This window comes from Canis lupus, chromosome X (genome assembly GCF_048164855.1).
Source record: "Canis lupus baileyi chromosome X, mCanLup2.hap1, whole genome shotgun sequence".
Lineage (NCBI taxonomy): Eukaryota > Metazoa > Chordata > Mammalia > Carnivora > Canidae > Canis > Canis lupus.
Genome location: NC_132876.1, coordinates 95,231,829 through 95,244,548, shown reverse-complemented (window position 1 = coordinate 95,244,548; position 12,720 = coordinate 95,231,829). Strand labels below are relative to the sequence as shown.

Here is a 12,720-nt window from a genome sequence, read left to right as displayed (position 1 = left end):
TAGTTCGTTTCCCAGAGTTAGGAGTCTTTATGTTCTGTCTCCCTTTCTGATATTTCCCACACATTTCTTCTCCCTTCCCTTATATTCCCTTTCACTATTATTTATATTCCCCAAATGAATGAGACCATATAATGTTTGTCTTTCTCCGACTGACTTATTTCACTCAGCATAATACCCTCCAGTTCCATCCACGTCGAAGCAGATGGTGGGTATTTGTCGTTTCTGATGGCTGAGGAATATTCCATTGTATACATAGACCACATCTTCTTTATCCATTCATCTTTCCATGGACACCGAGGCTCGAGAAGACTTTCATTGGTATGAAATTTTATGTGCCAAGCCAGGTGGGAGTATCTCCCATCAGCCCTCCCACATTCGCTGAACACATGCGGCTTTGCTCTGGTGTTGTGTCTCCAGTGCATACTGACGCTGGACTTGTCATGAAAGAATTTTCCTCATTCTTTTCATCCATAGGCTTTGCTGTGGTGTGACTTTTCTTGTGTTGAATAAGGTGGGGATGGCTGATGTAGGCTTTCCCACATTGACTGCACACATAAGGCCTTGTTCCACTGTGAATTCTCTTATGTACTTTTACGTAGGAGCTGTGGCTAAAGAATTTCCCACATCTATCGCACTTGTAGGACTTTTCTCCAGTGTGGCTTTTCTGGTGCTCAGCAAGCACATCTTTGTGGAGAAAGGCTTTCCCACATCTGCTGCACATAAAAGGCCTTTCTCCACTGTGAGTTTTCTGGTGCTGCGTAAGTGTATCTTTGCGGCCAAAGGCTTTCCCACATTCACTGCATTCAAAAGGTTTTGCTCCAGTGTGAATTCTCTGGTGCTGAATAAGATGGGATTTTCTGATAAAAGATTTCCCACATTCAGCACAGTCATTAGACCTTGATCCCATGTGAACTCTCTGGTGTTCTTGGCGGCTGGAGTTGCAGACAAAAACATCCCCACAATCATTGTACTTGTAAGGCTTTTCTCCAGTGTGGATTTTCTGGTGTTGGACACATTTGTCTTTGTTGCTAAAAGTTTTCCCACATTCACTGCACTTGCAATCTTTTTGTCCAACATGAAAGGCTTCCTCACACTGGCTCCTGGTGCATGGCTTCTCCTCATCTTGAGTCACATGGGGCTGGACAAGTCCAGAGCTGGCCAAGGAGTCCTCCTCATCCTTCTTTCAAGTGAAGACCTTCTCTGACATGTGGCTTCTGCAGCTCTTCACAAAGGAGGCTTGGTCATTTTCTTTTCTAGGGACTGCCTCTCCACTGTGCTGCCTCAGGATTTGGTCAATGTTGACAGTGACCCAGAAGGTTCTTCCACATGATCTACATGGGTGTGGCTGATGCCCAAGGGATGTGCCCTGATGCCCAGACAGACACAAAATGTCTTTCAAGATCGGGTCACACATATTACACAAGTGGCTCTTTGGGATAGAAGGACTCACTCTGAGAATTCTCACCTGTGAGTCTTTTATAGAAACACCGTGCTCAAAAGATTCATCTTCATTTTCTACTTTATGACAAGGGCAAAGGCTCCCCTGGACCATCCTTGCCTCGGCTGGACCTATCGCCACATTTTTCAGAAACTATAGGCTCTCTCACTGGCCGTGGTTGGGGAATTGGGGAAATTGCAAATCCCACTGAGGTCACCAGTAGAAAGTTCTCCAGAATCACAGTACAGTATAGACGTTTCTGAGCATCAAGTAGCTCCCACTCCTCTTGGGTGAAGTATATACAAACATCCTCAAAGGTTATAAGGTTGTGGGCTGCATCCGACTGCGCACCAGCCTCCGCCATGGCTATAGTATCAAGGCCCTGAAAGGGCGGCCTCAGCAGATGTGAGGAAGTACAAGGCCCAAGATCGTCCACACCATGGTCAGGAACACCAAATCACCACACAAAGGGACAACACACAAAACTAAAGCTGGGCTAACAAAGCAGAAACGTAGGCCTCAACCTCAAAAATGGCTCCCGTTAGGTCATGGAAAAAACGATGGAGACACAGCCTCTGCCTAGTGCTTCTGGCTGTTTCTCTGATGAACCAAAATGAAATAGAATGGAGCATGGTCCAATGAGTGGAGGCTAGAAGTCCCGCCCAGAGGTGGCCTTATATACATATATTCATATATATATGTATATGTATATATATATATTTTAGTGAAGGAGGGGCTGGCTTTCTTAGATTGGAAAGAGGAAAGGAAGTTTCATTTGGGAAACGTGACTTCAGGTAATGTTAAAGTTCATAGTTCTCAGATTCATTCAAAACCATCCAAATGTCTCCATTCCAGATTTCATAGTCCTGAGTAATTTTTTTAATGATTCATTGTTGGTCTACAGGGTAGCTATTAGTTAGTTTTTGTGTGTGTGTATGTAGATCTTGTATTTAGGCACTGCTGAATTCCCTCTTTAGTTCTGTTTGTCAGTTGGTTATTTAGATTGATTATATAGATGATCATAACCACTGAAAATATTTTATTTCCTATTTTCCAACAGAAAATCCATCCAACTGTTGCATCCATTTGCCACTTATTTTTTCTCTCTCATCTTTTGCAGTGGCTAGAACCTTTAGGACAGTGTTGATTAGTAGTGGTGATAAGAGATAACTTTTTAAATTTCTGAACTTAATTTGCATCTTATACTGTATTTGCTATATTTGGTAGATACATTTATGAAAGTTGTTTGCCAAGGTTTTTTTTTTTTTTCATGAATGTTTGCTGGATATCATTCAGTGATATATTGGCCTATGTTTAGTCATGTTTTTTTCTCATTTAGGTACTTTATTTTAGTGAATTAACTTGGGAAATTTTCTTAAATTGTGCTATCCTTGTAATGTTGAGATTAAATCATTGGTCATGAGTTCATTACAATGAAGTATTGATTGTGAATTGCTGATACTCTGTTTGGATTTTGCTTCTATGTTTATAAGTTTTTTTAATATATGTTTTTGCTTTCTTGTGCTTTTCTGCCTTGGGGGCCACAGACATTACTAAGCTTAGAAAGTGAGAAATTGTCTATTTTCTGTCCTATATATTGGAATATTTTTATAGTTGAAATTGGCTTTTTAAAAAAGTTTAGTAGGTCTGATATCTTTGTGGTTCTAAAAATTTTTCTACTCTTTCTTTGATTTTATGATTTTCTTCATGATGGGCCACTTTGCTGATTTATATTTCCCTAGAATTTTTTTTCATGTTATCTAGGTTTTCATATTTATTTCTGCTATGTTGGTCACTGTATTTTGTTATTTGTACCTTTATTTAATGCTTTTTTACAGCTTTATTGCAATATAATGCTGAATAAAATCGTAGGTATTTAAAGTATACAATGTGATGATTTGATACGTATATATTATTAAATGATTACCACAATCAAGTTAATTAACATATCCTTCATTATATATAGTTACTTTTTATTCTGTGTGTGCATAGTGAGAGTGCTTAGGATCCCCTATACTCAGCAAATTTCAAGTCGACTATACAGTATGATTAACATAGTCACTATGTTGTATGTTAGGTCCCAATAACTTATGCATCTTATATTTTCGTTTGGTTTCAAGTTTTTATTTAAATTCCAGTTGATTAACATATAGTGTAATATTAGTTTCAGGAGTAGAATTTAGTGATTAATCACTTATGTATCTTCCCCAGTGCTCATCACAATAAGTGCCCTCTTTAAATACCCATCACCTATTTAACCCATTCCCCTGCCCACTTCCAGCAACCCTCAGTTTGTTCTCTAAAATTAAGAGTCTGTTTTATGGTTTGCCTCTCTCTCTTCCCCCTGCCCCCATGTTCATCTGTTTCATTTCTGAAATTCCACACATGAGTGAAATCATATGGTATTTGTCTCTGACTGACTTACTTCCCTTAGCATAATATACAGTAGCTCTATGTTGCTGCAAATGGCAAGACTTCATTCTCTTTGATGCCTGAGTAATATTCCATTGTATATATGTATCACCTCTTCATCCATTCATCAGTCAATGGACAGTGGCGCTCTTTCCATAATGTACCTGTTATTGATAATGGTCAATGTTGGGGTGCATGTGTCCCTTTGAATCAGTATTTTTGTATCCTTTGGGTAAATAACTAGTAGTACAATTGCTGGATTGTAGGGTAGTTCTATCTTTTGAGAGACCCTCATACTGTTTTCCAGAGTGGCTGCACCAGGTTGCATTCCCACCAACAGTGTAAGAGGGTTTCCCTTTCTCTCCATCCTTCCCAACATCCGTTATTTCCTGCATTGTTAATTTTAGCTATTCTGATAGATATGAGATGATATCTCATTGTAGTTTTGATTTGTATTTCTCTGATGATGAATCATGATGAGCATCTTTTCATGTGTCTGTTAATCATCTGGATGTCTTCTTTGGAAAAATGTCAATGCATGTCTTCTGCCTATTTCTTAACTGGATTATTTGGTTTTTAGGATGTTAAGTTTGACAAGTTCCTTATAGATTTTTGATTCTAACCCTTTTTCAGATATTTCATCTGCAAACATCTTCTTCCATTCCATCAATTGCCTTTTAGTTTTGTTGATTATTTCCTTCCCTGTGCAGAATCTTTCTATCTCAATGAAGTCCCAATAGTTCATTTTTGCTCTTGTTTCCCTTGCCTCCAGAGACGTGTCTAGTAAGTTGCTATTGCTGATGTCAAAGAGGTTGCTGCCTATGTTCTTCTCTGAGCTTTTGATGGTCTCCTGTCTCACAGTTAGCTGTTTTATCCATTTTGAATGTATTTTTGTGTATGGTGTGAGGAAAAATATGATATGGAACACTCACTAATTTGCATGTCATCCTCACACAGGGGCCATGCTAATCTCCTCTGTATCATTCCAGTTTAAGTGTATGTGCTGCTGAAGAGAGCATGAGAACTTATTCACCTTATAATGGAAAGTTTGACCCCTTCTTTGATCAGCATCTCCCATTTTTGCCTCTATCTAGACTGTGGTGACCACCATTCTACTATCTTTTTCTATGAGTTTGGCTTTTGTTTTGTTTTGTTTAGATTCTATATATGAGTGAGTACATATGGTATTCATCTTTCCATGTCTACATTATTTCATTTAGCATAAGTACTCCAGATTTATCCATATTGTCACAGCAGCAGGATTTCCTTCTTTTTATGGCTGAATACTATTCCTTTAAATATACACATATCATTTTCTTTAACCATTCATCCATTGATGAACATTTAGCTTGTTTCCATATCTTGTGAATAGTGTTGCAATGAACATGGGAGTGCAAATATCTCTTCAAAATACTGATTTAGTTTCTTTTGGATAAATACTCAGAAGTGGGATTCCTGGGTCATAGGTATGGTATTTAATCTTAAGTGGTTGGTTACTTAATAATTAGGTACCCATTTTTCACTGCTGATGTTTATTCACATCTTCATTCTCTCTCTCTCCTTTTTTTGGAGATTTTATTTAAAGTCAAGTTAGTTAATGTATAGTGTAGCATTAGTTTCAGGGGTGGAATTTAGTGATTTATCACTTGCATATAATACCTAGTGCTCATCACAACAAGTGCCCTCCTTAATGCCCATTACCCAATTACCCCATCCTCCTACCCACCTCTCTTCCAGCAACCCTCCTACCCACCTCTCTTCCAGCAACTCTATAGCTAAGAGTCCTTTTTGGTTTGCCTCTCTTTCTATTTTCATCTTATTTTATTTTTTCTTCCCTTCCCCTATGTTCATCTGTTTTGTTTCTTAAATTCCATATCTGAGTGAAATCATATGGTATTTGTCTTTCTCTGACTTATTTCACTTAGCGTCATGGACTCTAGTTCCTTCCATGTTGTTGCACATGGCAAGATTTCATTCTTTTTGATGGCTGAGTAATATTACATTATATATATATATATATATATATATATATGCCACATCTTTTGTATTCACTCATCAATTGATGAACATTTGGGCGTTTTCCATATTTTGGCTATTGTGGATAGTGTTGCTATAAACACTGGGGTGCATGTGCCTCTTTGAATCACTATATTTGTATTCTTTCTATAAATGCCTAGTAGTGCAATTGTTGGGTTGTAGCGTAGCTGTATTTTTAACTTTTTGAGGAAACTCCATATTGTTTTCTAGAGTGGCTGCACCAGTTTGCATTCCAACCAACAGTGCAAAAGGATCATACACTTTGGGGGGATGGAAAGGTAGTGGGAAACTATTAAATTTTTTCTACTGATCAAAACATCTCGTAAATATATTGCTTCTGGATAAAAATTATCTCTATTCCTCTGAACCTAGATGTTTGAAATTATAAAGACAGAATTTTATTATTTTTAGGTTCGCTTCTTTCCACTTCTGTTGAGTCATGACCAATGGCCATCTGACTGAATAAGTTACAAAAGGAAGAAAGAAATATCCAGAATGAGGGAACTTTGTTTCATTCTTCTTAAATATCATCTCTTTCCTGATGCTGACTCCATTCTCTTTCTTTTTCATGACCTGTTCTCTCTTCACTCTTTCTTCATGCTACAACTTGCAAAATCAGGCACTTGGAAGAAGACAAAAACTTTATGACCTTTATCAAGATGAAGGAGATTCACCATACTGATCACTGAGCAGAAGAAATTGTAAAATGGAACTTTTAATATTTTAAAGCCATTTGGAATACAGTTCACATGAATGATTCTGTAAAATGTACAAATCGGTACCCTGGGGAATTTGCACTGACAGCCATGGGAGGAAGACATGCGGGAGTAGCTTTTAATTGCATATTTAATTGACCTTGTAGGAAAATGAATCTCATATTTTAACTGAGTACAATTACATAAAGATTGGAAAATATTATTATCTAAAAAAGTTACTCAGACTATTTGATGTTATTATTAGAATCATATAATGTCTATACTCTGCATTTTTTCAACAGTACTAAGACAATCACCATTCTGCTTTATAGCAGAGGGGTAGAAGGTAGTTAGGAGATGAATTAAAGCATACCTCTTGCCAGCATTTTTAGTAATTTATGATAATTAACTTTATGAAAGACTCTCTAACAAGTTTTCAGACATCATTTTGAAACTATCAGATACATAGTTAATACAGCTAATGTGTAATTTTAAGGTGGCTTTTTGCCTTTCCAACCAATTGGATATTAATGTAATTTACAACTAAGTAAAATTAGTAATTTTTACTTTGGATAGAGCTAAAGAGATTGTTGTTTTAAAGAATAAATATGGCTGTTTTTCCCAAGGGCATTTGTCCTAAGAAAACATCTTTTATTTATTTTTTTTCAGCAGTAGAATCTAGTGATTTATCACTTATATATAGCACCCAGTGCTTATCATAACTAGTGCCCTCTTAAGAGGCATCGCCCATTAAGAAGATGTGGTATATATGCACAATGGAATACTACTCAGCCATCAAAAAAAGAAATCTTGCCATTTGCAATGACATGGATGGAACTAGATGGTATTATGCTAAGCGAAATAAGTCAATCAGCAAAAGACAATTATCCTATGATCTCATTCGTATGTGGAATTTAAGAAACAAAAAAAGAGGATCATGGGGAAAGGAGGAAAAAATAAAACAAGACAAAATCAGAGAGGGAGACAAATCCTAAGAGACTCTTAATCATAAACGAAGTGAGGGTTGCTGGAGGGGTGGGAGGTGGAGGGATGGGATAACTGAGTGATGTAATGAGCACTGGGTATTATAAGCACAGAGATTTTTTAAAAAGATTTATTTATTCATGAGAGACACACAGAGAGAGGCAGAGACATAGGCAGAGGGAGAAGCAGGCTCCTGGGAGGGAGCCCCGTACAGGAAATGATCCCAGTACTCTGGAATCACCATCTGAGCCAAAGGCAGATGCTCAACCACTGAGCCACCCAGGTGCCCTGAGCACTGGGTATTATAAAAGAATGAGGAATCATGGAACTCTTCCTCTGAAACTAATAATACACCATATGTTAATTAATTGAATTTAAATTTTAAAAATATGAAAATAATTTAGAAAAAGAGTACATCTTTTAGATAACATATTTAGAAAAAGGCATTGGCTCATCTAAAAATAGTACCCAGCTAAAGTCATGTGTATACGGGGAAATAGATAATTTTAGAAGGTATAAGGTAAGAAATGATCACTATTTAATATGAGGGAAAGCAAAGGTATTTTCTCAGACCTATGATATAGACCAGGCAGTTAAGTGCCATGACTGGCAATGATTTTGGGTGAAAATAGAGAACTGTAAGGACACATAGCAACTGTGACCTACACTTCTGTTTAGCATTACATGAGTTGCAGTGATGGCTCTCAGAATAAAAACCATGAAACATCTGGCAGTGTTTAACGCCACATCCCACTGCTGCCATCTTAGGCTGCATTAAAAGAAATAATATCGGGGATTCCTGGGTGGCGCAGCGGTTTAGCGCCTGCCTTTGGCCCAGGACGTGATCCTGGAGACCCAGGATCGAATCCCACATCGGGTTCCCGGTGCATGAAGCCTGCTTCTGCCTCTCTTTCCCTCTCTCTCTCTGTGTGTGTGACTATCATTAAAAAAAAAAAAAAAGAAAAAGAAATAGTATCTAGTTTACAGAAGGGGAGAGTCCTACTGTATTGATCAGAAACTACTTTTCTTAATTCATCCTAAGTGTAGCTCAAGGGAAGTGACCCAGAGCAACAATGTAAAGCATGGAAACAGAATTCTTTTGATTTTTTTAGCCAAGAGTGTAGACTCCAGGGGACATCAGTTGTATTCGTTCCAAAATCTTAGAGCTCTTATGGAGAAAACAATTTGATTTAGTTAGTTCTATTTTAGCAATAAATAATGGAGAGATTAACTTACTAGATGTATGGCCCAGTGCCACAATAAATCTTTATACTAACCACAATACACTCTGAGGTAACATGGTAGATGATCAGGCCCAATTTACTGTGGATTTTTGGCTAAAATTTATGGGTGATTGTTAAAGTCCTCAGATACTGGAAATGCAACATTGCATAAAGTAGGATGCATAAGGCCTATGCTTTACATACTGGGAAGAACAGTGTTCCCGTTGACGTAAGGAAAAGTAAAGACATACGTTACTCTTCACAACACAGAATCAGAGCAGGGAGAGGACAAATAGCTGTGTAGACTGTAGTAGCACTGTTCAGAAAAGCTTGCCAGCCAGTATCTTGGGAGCTTCATTCATTTAGCATCAACAAGAAGGAAGATACCAAACATCAAGCAGGAAGATAGTGGGCTAGAAACTAAGGGTATGAAGTCAAAGAAGAAATAGTTACTGCCTCTAAACTATCCTACTAATGAGATATAAAATATGAGGCTGTGTTTATATGTATGTGCATGTCTGAGCATGAATTCTGAAGGTGGTCTTTATATTCTGAAGAGAATATGTATTAGGTTAGTTTTGTTTTTCAACACCCATGTTTAATTTATTCAAGTCAGAAATGAAAACACTTGATTTCTCTTTTTAAAAATATTTTATTTATTCATGAGAGACACACAGGGAGCGAGAGGCAGAGACACAGGCAGAGGGAGAAGCAGGCTCCATGCAGGGAGCCAGATGAGGGTCTCAATCCCGGGACCCCAGGATCATGCCTTGAGCCGAAGGCAGACGCCCAACCGCTGAGCCACCCCGGTGTCCCTCACTTGATTTCTATATAGACTTTAAAATCTCATTATTTTGTTATTTGCAACCTCAAAAACTTAACTATCACTTTTATTTTAATTTATTTATAGATTTTTTTCTTTGTTTATTTGATGCACAGAGAGAAAGTCCAAGAGAGCACAAGCAGAGTGAGCGGCAGAGGGAGAGGGAGAAGCAGACTCCCCCTGAAGGGTAGCCGGACGTTGGGCTGATCATGACCTGAGCCGAAGGCAGATGCTCAGCGGCTTAGCCACCCAGGTGCCCTTGTTGCCAAATTCTGCATCTGCGCCGGTGTGGATTAGGGAACAGGGCTGAGTGTTGGGGGAGAGGTTATTGTGGCTAGGGCCAGGGTGCTGGGGGTGCTGTTCTGGGGCCAGCAGAGGGTGATGAGTTTCTCTGTGTTTACATTTAGCTGATATGGAGTGGAGTGCGTGTGTCTTGCGTGCCTGTGCACCCCCATATTTATGTAAGTGGCAGTGGGGTCCCCACTTGGCCTCACCCGGGGAGCCTGCTGTGTACATATGGAGGAGGAGAAGGAGGTACTAATCATATAGTGCTCCCACCTCTGCTGTGGGCATGCCCTGCACAGTTGCCTACAGCCTGTCCCCTGAAACCAAGCAGTGGCCTTTCTCCTTCCTCTACACCCCCCCTTTCCGTGTGATTGCTCTATAGTTTCTTCTTAATTCACAAATTCTTGTTCTTCTCCCCTCTAGTCTTCAACTTGTGATCCGTAACTTATTTGTCTGGCTTCTCGGAAACACTTTTGTAGGTTTGTCTTCAGGTATTCTTATAGATATCTTTCAGAAAATGGTTATTTCATGTGATTTTTTATGGAATTTGTTCTAGTAAATCATTCTTCTATCACGTGGCAACATTAAAATGGTTCAGCATTGGGTACATTTAATTTAATTTCTTTCTTTTAAAAGAAATTAAAAAAAAAAGAAATTTTTAGGGCAGCCCCAGTGGCTCAGCGGTTGAGCGTCTGCCTTCCGCCCAGGGCTGATCCTAGAGTCCCGGGATCGGGTCCCACATGGGGCTCCCTGCATGGAGCCTGCTTCTCCCTCTGCCTGTGTCTCTGCCTCTCTCTCTGTGCCTCTCATGAATAAATAAAATCTTTAGAAAAAAGAAATTTTTATACCCCAGGACCTCCTTCTTTCACTTTCTTAACAGCAAAGGACTTAAGGACATTTTCTCAGTGTGAGGAGCATATTAAAGGATGAAGGCTAATGCTGTCTGGGCTGACTTCCTCAGTTGTAACTCAGGCTCATAATTTGGATATTTATGGTAGAAGCTTCTAACAATTAGAGTTTTTAATAGTGGATCAGCCTGCCTGACAAAGTAATGAACTTCATGTTGCTGGGAAAGTTCCAGAAGGTGCTGTATGAACACCACCATTTAAGGTTGCTTCTGGGGGATTCCTTATTGATTTTGGAGCTGGGCTAGATAAAAAGTAAGTGCTTTCTCAGATATACTAGTGACTCTTTGATATTATTTTTTAAAAATCACAGATTTAATAAAAGCAAAGAAATTTCAGGTCTTTATGAGGCACTGATTTATATTGTAGTTTTTCACAGCAACCTAAGATTTTCTTTTCATGTTAAGATTTACCAGAAAAAAAAGTGCTTAAAAGTAGTATCTGTTTTGTGGGTATTTTCTGTTGTTAGAAAAGCTATGTCCTTTATAATAGATGTATGTCTAAGCATTGAAAATTATTTCTAATTAGTAATAATTTCTCCTTTATTCTTCACTAGTTATAAAAACACTGTATTCTGTAATACATAATTTTATCTATATTCAGAGAAATACCAGAAGTCAAATTCATGGCTCTGATTCAGAAACTGTAGTCCTTAATCATGAACCAGATTCAACATATTCTTCCAAGTAAACATATGTTGAAATATGTACTATATATTTTCTTGCTTTAGAGAGAGAAAGTTCAAATTTCATTTCTAATTTTATTAAGCAGTGCTTTTTTATTCATGGAGCTCTTTCATAAGAAATGTATTCTTAATTTTTTTTCCAAGGGGAGGTGAGGGAAGTTTTTCTTTCTTTTTTTTTTTTGTGACTCAGTTTTCTTGTATCTCATTTTTAAAAGAAAGATAGACAAAATCATCTTTGCTCCAACATTGGGGGTTATTCATCAGTTTGAGGGAAGGTTATTGATTTGGGGGCAAAAGGTTCAAAGATGGCAGCTGAAGCGATTGTACTCAAGTTTATGGGGGCACTTAGTGCCTTGGGGGTTCAAAAGAGGCAATCAAACCCTGTAAAGACTTTTAAAAATCAAAATATACCCAAGGCCTTTGGCTATGTATGGTTCATATTTTGAAATAAATTCAATTTACAAAGCATTTAAACCAAAAATCATTACCAGATAGAGTGAATGTGTCTAAAGATCCACTAAAAGAGGAAATTATGTAAATACTAAGCACTTCAGGGATGTTCAAAGCCACTGAAAAATCTGACACTCACCACTGGATATATACCTATTAAATGATCTCCACTCCCTCCAGGTTGCTTTTTTTTTTTTTTTGCCAACTTATATAGGCAGATTTTGCAAAAATGTTCTGTGTCGTAAAATTTGTATTACTAAAAAAATTAAAACAAACAAATTATGACCATGAATCTCCTTTACAACGACTTTAGCATTTTCCGGCTGATCACCTTGTTATAGGCAGATTTGGAGGTTCAGGTGAGGGCTGGCGGTTCTGTGTGAGTTAAGAGGAGGATGAACGGTTTGTTGTCATCTATACATGGGTCACTAGCTTGTCACATAACTACAATTTAGGGCCTCACAGTGCTCAGGAACGAAGATAGCATTAGAGATAATTACTGAAACTTTTTTTCAGCTCTTTGAGTATTTTTGCCTTTTTTAAAAAATCTCCCAATACTTCACATTTACTTGAAATGCCTGAGTGAATTTCAACATCTTCCCTTTCTGGTATGTGAGATGAGAGTTCTGCTCACTTAGCACTGCAGTAATCCTCATTACTTTGCAGCATATTTCAAAGCTTTTTTTTTAAGTTTTATTTTTGGGGGAGAGGGTGTGCACCTGCACAAGCAGGGGTGGGGAGGTGAGGGTGGGGGAGGTCAGAAGGAGAGGGAGAAGCAGACTC

At 38.1% G+C, this 12,720-nt stretch overlaps 1 non-coding gene across 1 annotated transcript; it reads right to left on the bottom strand.

The window, feature by feature from the left end:
• Window positions 1–4,758: 4,758 nt before the first annotated feature.
• On the bottom strand, window positions 4,759–4,869 carry LOC140628868 (U6 spliceosomal RNA). The gene has a single exon (XR_012026800.1). It is a non-coding gene; the product is annotated as a U6 spliceosomal RNA (small nuclear RNA).
• Between the last annotated feature and the right edge of the window lie 7,851 nt (window positions 4,870–12,720).